Here is a 7,571-nt window from a genome sequence, read left to right as displayed (position 1 = left end):
AGCCAAGCATGAAGACAGACAAGCATTGATGACTCAAAAACTACCCTGTGCCAGGTGCTATATCATTTCTTTATGTAATATATTGTGTTTGATCCGAATAACAGAATTATGTGGTAGGTATTATCCTCATTTTCTAGATAAGAAACTAAACCTTGGGTAAAAAACTTGTCCAGGGTCAAAAATAGTGAAGGCTTGGGGCATCTGGGTGTCTCAGTCGGTTAAGCATTCGACTTCAGTTCAGGTCATGATCTCACCATTCGTGGATTTGAACCCCATGTAGGGCTCTGTGCTGACAGCTCAGAGCCTGGATCCTGCTTCGGATTCTGTGTCTCCCTCTCTCTCTCAGCCCCTCCCCGACTACGCTCTGTCTCTGTCTCCCAAAAATGAATAAATGTTAAAAAAACAACAACACAACAGTAAAGGCTTCAGAATTGGGCTATAAAGACTTACTCCAAACTCCATGATTGTTTTCACTTAAAGGTAATACAAATTTGACCAACCAACTTGATAGAACTCATGTAATTTGCATTATTTATACTATTCAATGAATATAACTAATTGACCTAAAGACTCAAGCAGAGAAAACATCGATTTCAGAAGACTATAATTTATGACCAAGAGCTTCATAGACACAAGACATACTGACAGAAATGCCCTATTTTCTCAAGATTTTGTGGGGGGTTTTCTTTTTTCTTTTTCTTTTCTTTTTTTAGCTTTATCTTAAAGACTTTGCTAGACTGGCAGAATTCCTGGGTAGTTACAGGATTCCAGTGATTCTAATATTTTAAGAGATGATTATAACCCAGAAACTAAACATCTGTGAGGCTAAAAATAACAGCATTTCTTTCATTAATTTATCCAAGGCTTTCTAAAATGCTACTATCAGTGTGGCTTATCAAGACCCCGATTAATATAGACAGCCCAATATCTCTTATATTAAACCACATGCTCCAAGCTCAATCAAAGCAATTCTAATTTACCATTCTATGTGAGGTTTTCTGTTTGAACAAATTTGAGAACATTATTTTATTTACAAATTAAGTGGCAACTTAGCAAGAGTAAAGCTATATACTACATACATATATGCATACATGCAACCTTCAGTCATTGGTATGCATGTGTGTAATGAATTACGGTGGAACAAACATTTAAAAAAATTACTGGAAGGTTGGTTTAAAGTTTCTTATGTATTGCCATGACCTGCAATGAATTCTATTATATTACTTATCATGTTGTATTGTTAATGCCTTTTCCCCCAACCAGAGTGTGAGCTTTGTAAGGTCAGAGGCTGTGTCTTTTTCTCTATGAGCTCAGTGTATAAATGCGGTTCTGGCATTCGCCGATTACTTACTGAATAAATAAATAAATAATATAAAGTAAAATATTAAATTGCATAACGGCATCACAAGTTATCATCCATGTTTGCCTCCATGAATGGATCTGATTTCTTCCTACACATTCTTGAATGCTTGAAAATACATCTTTAGTTCATCCAGGCACAAATTTTATAGAAGAAAGTTATATTTAATCATGTATAGATGAAATAGAATTATTACTCAAAAGCAACAGGAGCCACCTATAGTGCCCATGACAGAAACTGAAAGAGGTTGACTTTCCTTGAATTCTAAGCAATTGTTGCATGCTGGTCCCTGGACAATAATATAAAGCTGGTAAAGTTTGTATTTAAGATGACCTTCACCCTTCATTTTTTGAACTTTTTTGACCTTTTGCCTCTGTTCCCAGACATCCAGAGCCTTTGGGATGTGCTCTGACTATCAAGACTCTGATGTTGTGGAAAAAAGCATAAGCTTCGCCTTCAGTCGAACTAGGTAACTGGCTTGGGTGTGAGTTAATTTTTCTGACACTTAGTACCCGCAGTGTAAATTCAGACTAATAATGCTCTTCCTCTGAGAGAAAGGGTTTAGGCCTATGTGAAAAGATGCAAGTGAGAATGCTCTGCAAACTATAAAACATTAAGTAGATGTTTAATGTTATATAAAACATCCTTCAAATTGAAGAATTTCTAATGTCCTCTTTGCTCTGAAGTATCCATGACCTAAATAACTTCATTCTCTCTTCTCTCCAAATTCCAATCTCTTGGTACAATTTTTGGGACAGAAAACAATCTGAGAGTTGCCTAAATTTATTTGCTTTAAGATAAAATGTGTAATAGACATGAAACTACCTTAGTTTGTTGATATTTTTAAAGAGGGTATTGTAAATCCAGTTATTCTAGAGGCTGTTGGAGATGAGTCCTTTTTTGTCTAATCTGACTACTAATTCCTACCCTAATAAACACGGGGGTCAGAAAGGTGGCATCCCAGAAAGAAAAGGCTATTCATCTCAATTTAAGCCTCCAAAACATGAAGGATGATAATTTAATTTCCTGAAATGTGCTTGCCTGAAAGTTTAATTAATAGAAACCAAGACACTAAAATAGTTTTGTATCAAATATATAGAATAGTGGTACTTAACTACTAGATGACTTATGTTTCCATAGTGATTGTTAAAATTATATTTATAAAAGAAACTAAGTGTAACCATTTTAGCAATTCTACAAAGGCATACTCTAAGAGGTAAAATTAAAGTTAAAAAAATGAGACCATTTATAATGGGTCATTATGACTCTGAATAACGATGATTATTGGTTCTGCTTAATAAAACTGTCATCTAACACAAAATAGATATTAAGCTAAATTACATTACATTATCATTCTATCATGCTACAAAATTCAATGCAAAGCCTTTAAAAAAATAAATCCACAAGAAAACAGACCCAATATTAACCTTTCCTACCTATTCAAAATTGTTTTAATAAAGGAACCCATGTGAAGAATTAAAACAAAAAACAGGTATGCTATAAAATGATGCTTCTTCCCAGAGCAAAAGACAAAGCATTCATCATGTACATATTTTTTAAATGATCAAGCTTTGATATGATTCTTGATTAAGCCAGAATCAGCTTTTCTCAAACTTTTCTCCTATTATTTGGCTTTTGCTTCTTCATTCCAAGGTGTTTCCTTTCAGTCTCCACTGTCCCCTCTGCTGACTAAATCACATAAAGGAATCTTTGGTTCACCTATCAGTACCATTTCTAAATCTGATTGCAGGATATTTTCCTGCAATTAGCCTAATCATAGGATTTTCCCTTGGGGAATTACAATCTCAATATTATAGAATTATTTCTTTAAGATTTAGTATAGAATCTTGAGTTCCATGAGTATAAGCCAAAATGGGCTTTTAAATAAAATAATGTAATCATGAGATAAAATAACGGAAAGTATGTAAAGCAGACTACACATAGAAGAAAAAAAATGAGTGAATAGGAAGATTGAAGCATGCAAAATGCAGCACACACAGAGAGAGAGAGAGCGAGAGAGAGAGAGAGAATAAAAATATAAAAGATCATTTAAGAGACATGGAGTAAACAAAATCAAAAAGCTCTGACATATGTTGAATAAGACTTTTCGTAACAAATAATAGTGTTCATAGGGAAGGAGAAATATTTGAAATGATGGCTGAAAATTTTCTTGAACTGAAGGCAGTGATGAGTCCTCATATAAAAAAGTTAGGTAAAAATAAATTATACCTAGTTGTTTTGCGGTGGGATTGCAGAACATCAGGGGACTAAAGAGAAATCTTGGAATTGAATAGAGATAAGAGAGAAATAACCTCTTTGTTTACAAAGGAACAGTCAGACTGACCTCATCAGAATTAGTAGAGGCTGGAAGAGAATAGGCTAAAACATCAAGTGCTAAGCAAATAACATTCAATTAGTAAAGTGAAACATTTAAGAGAGAGGGTGGAATAAAAAAAGAATACAATGACACATAGTTTCTGACCCTCACTTGGAAGAAATACTGAAAGACATACTTCATTAATAAATAAGTAAATCCATAAAGAAGGAGTATGATTGAAGAAGAAACAGTGTGCAAACAATTCACTAATATATACTGCTAAGTCTAATAAGAAATGACAATCATATTATAAATACAATTTTTTATTGTTTAAAAAAAGAACTAGAACTAAATTATGGACAATGCAAATCTCTCTTGACAAGAGGTTTATAAAAATGGATTGTCAACAGGCAATTTTATAGCTTAAATTAATATGAGGAGATATCAAGAGACACTTGAATTAACTAAATGTGTAATTAAAATCAGTTTATTTTCTTTTATATTATCAATTTCATAGCAACTTAAACTCTATTCTTTTTAAAATGGTTTCCCCTAAATGGATTGTTTTGTTTTAAGCAATAGTCAATTTTGTTATATAGTTTTGAATATGTGAAATATGTCAAACATGTGATTGAAAAATGATTAACTCTTTACAAAAAATGAAGTCCCCTGTTTAAAAAAGTACTTACCATAGAGAGTTTATTTTTCTAGGTTATACACATCAGCTACTGTCATAGTATTACAGGAATACCTTGCTTTATTGTGCTTTGCAGGTATCACAGTTTTTACAATTTGAAGGTCTGTGGCAACTCTGTGATGAGCAAGCTTAGTGGCACCATTTTCCTAAAAACATTTGTTCACTTTGCATTTCTAGGTCACAATTTAGTAATTCTTGCAGTATTTCAAACTTTCCTTAAGGTGACTGAATGGCTCAGGTAGTTACGTGTCCGACTTCGGCTCAGGTCATTATCTCACGGTTTGTGGATTTGAGCTCCGTGTTGTGCTCTATGCTGACAGCTCAGATCCTGGAGCCTGCTTGGGATTCTGTGTCTTCCCTCTCTCTCTGCCCCTTCCCTGCTTGCACTCTGTCTCTCTCAGTCTCTCAAAAATGAATAAAGACTAAAAAATTTTTTAAAAATTTAAAAAAAAAAACTTTTTGGTGATAGTTGGTCAGTGATCTTTGATGTTACCGTTGTCATTGTTTGGGGGCACCACTAACTGTGCCCATATAAGGCAGAATTTACTCAAAAATCGTTGTGTGTGCTCTGACTACTCCACCTGACCAGCTGGCCCCCCATCTCTTTTAGCTTGGGCCTCCCTATTCCCTGAGACACACAATATTGAAATTAGGCCAGATGATAACCCTACAATGAATGCCTCTAAGCATTCAAATGAGAGGAAGAATTGCATGTATCTCAAATCAAAAGCTAGAAATGATTAAGCTTAGTGAGGAAAGCATATTGAAATCTGAGCTAGACCAAGAGATAAGCTTCTTATGTCAGTTAGTCAAGTTGTGAATGCAAAAGAAAAGTTCTTGTAGGAAATTAAAAGTGTTACTTTGGTGAACACTCACATGCTAAGAAAGCAAAACAGTCCTATTGCTGATATGGAGAAAGTTTTAGTGATCTGGATAGAAGATCCAACCACCCACAATATTACGTTAAGCCAAAGCCTAATCCACAGCAAGGCCCTAACTCTCTGTAGTTCTGTCAAGGCTGAGAGAGGTGAGGAAGCTGCAAAAGAAAAGTTTGAAGCCAGCCAAGGTTGGTTTGTGATATTTAAGGGAAGAAGCAGTCTCCATCAAATAAAAGTGCAAGGTGAAACAGCAAGTGCTGATGGATAAATTGCAGCAAGTTATTCAGAAGACGTAGTTAAGATAATTCATGAAGGTGGCTACACTCAACAACAGAATTTCAATGTAGATAAAACAGCCTTCTGGTGGAAGAAGATGCCAGTTAGGATTGTAATTGCTAGAGAGAAGTCAATGTCTGGCTTCAAAGCTTCAAAGGACAGGCTGATTGTCTTGTTCAGGGCTAATGCAGCTGGTAACTTTAAACTGAAACCGATGCTCATTGACTACTCCAAAAATCCTAGGGCCCTCAAGAATTATGCTAAATCCATTCTGCCTGTGCTCTGTAAATAGAACAATGAAGCCTGGATAGCAGCACATCTGTTTACAACATGGTTTACTGAATATTTTAAGTCCACTGTTGAGAACTCCTGCTCAGAAAAAAAAAAAAAAAGATTCCTTCCAAAATATTCATATTTGGCACCTGATCATCCAAGAGCTCTGATGGAGATGTACAATGGGATTAATATCATTTTCATGCTTCCTAACACAACATTTATTCTGCAGCCCATGGATCAAGGAATAATTTCTACTTTCAAGTCTTCTTATTTAAGAAACATATTTTGTAAGGCTACCACTGCCATATATAATGATTCCTTTGATGGATCTGGTGGCAAAGTCAACTGAAAACCTTCTGGAAAGGGTTCACCATTCTGGATGTCATTCAAGAACATTCATGATTCATGGGAACAGGTCACAATATCAACATTACCAAGAGTTTGGAAGAAGCTGATTTTAAACCATGAATGACATGGAGGGGTTCAAGTCTTCAGTGGAGGAAGTAACTGCAGATGTGGTGGAAACAGCAAGAAAACTAGAAGTGGAGACTGAACATGTGACTGAATGGCTGCAATCTCATGGTAAAACTTTCACAGATGAAGAGTTGCTTTTTATGGATGAGCAAAGAGAGTGGTTTCTTGAGACGGACTCTACTTCTGGTGAAGATGCTGTGAAGATTGCTGAAATGATGACAAAGGATTGAGCATATGACATCAACTTAGTTGCTAAAGCAGCAGCAGAGTTTGAGAGGACTGACTCAAATTTTAAAAGAATTTCTGCTGTGGGTAAAATATTATCAAACAGCATCACATGCTACAGAGAAATTGTTTGTGAAAGGAATAGTCAATTGGTGCATCAAACTTCATTGTTTTGTTTTAAGAAATTGCCACAGACAACCCAGTCTTCAGCAACCACCACCCCTGATCAGTCAGCAGCAGTCAACATGGAGGCAAGACCCTCCACCAGCAAAAAGATTATGACTCACTGAAAGTGCAGATGATGGTTAACACTTTTTAGCAAGAAAGTATTTTTTAATTAAGGTGCATACATTATTTTTTTAAGATAGAATGCTACTGCATACTTAATAGACCACAGTAGAGTATAAACATAAAAAAAAAACACATAACTTTTGTGGGGCACCAGTGTGGCTCAGTTGGTTAAGCATCTGACTCTTGATTTTGGCTCAGGTCATGATTTCACAGTTTGTGAGATGGAAACACACATTGGGCTCAGTGCTGAGCATGGAATCTGCTTGGGGTTCTCTCCCTCATTCTCTGCCCCTCTTCACTCTTTCTGTCTCTCTCAAAATAAATAAATAAACATTTTTAAAAAACCCATACCTTTTGTGTGCATTGGGAAACCAAAAATTTCACTTGACTTTCCTTTATTGTGACATTCACTCTATTGAGTTGATCTGAAACCAAACCATCAATATCTATGAGGTGTGCCTGCCTGGACAAAGAATAAGTGACCATTTGTGGCAGAAAAAGAGCAACTTGCTTATTATGTAATTTAGGTGATTTCTTATGGAGCTAGATTGGTGTGCTCTCATTTATACTGTAGTTACACTTAAAAAAAAATATATATATATGTACATATATATATATTTCAATTTTTTCACTACTTAGTAATGTAGAGTTTTCCCCTAAATTAAAAACAATAATAATGAAAATAAAATTTTGAATAACAGCTCTTGGTGAAGTCAAAGAAGTAAATTGTTTTTTTCCTCTTTAAGAGATGTTTGTCTTTGTTTACAAGAGTATCTT

The 7,571-nt window shown here is 35.1% G+C and overlaps 1 pseudogene; it reads left to right on the top strand.

The window, feature by feature from the left end:
- The first annotated feature begins 5,050 nt into the window (after positions 1 to 5,050).
- On the top strand, positions 5,051 to 6,812 carry LOC107180668 (annotated as a pseudogene).
- Positions 6,813 to 7,571: the final 759 nt, after the last annotated feature.

The sequence above is a fragment of the Panthera tigris genome, chromosome C1 (genome assembly GCF_018350195.1).
Source record: "Panthera tigris isolate Pti1 chromosome C1, P.tigris_Pti1_mat1.1, whole genome shotgun sequence".
Taxonomy (NCBI): Eukaryota; Metazoa; Chordata; class Mammalia; order Carnivora; family Felidae; genus Panthera; species Panthera tigris.
This window is presented reverse-complemented; position numbering and strand designations above follow the sequence as displayed.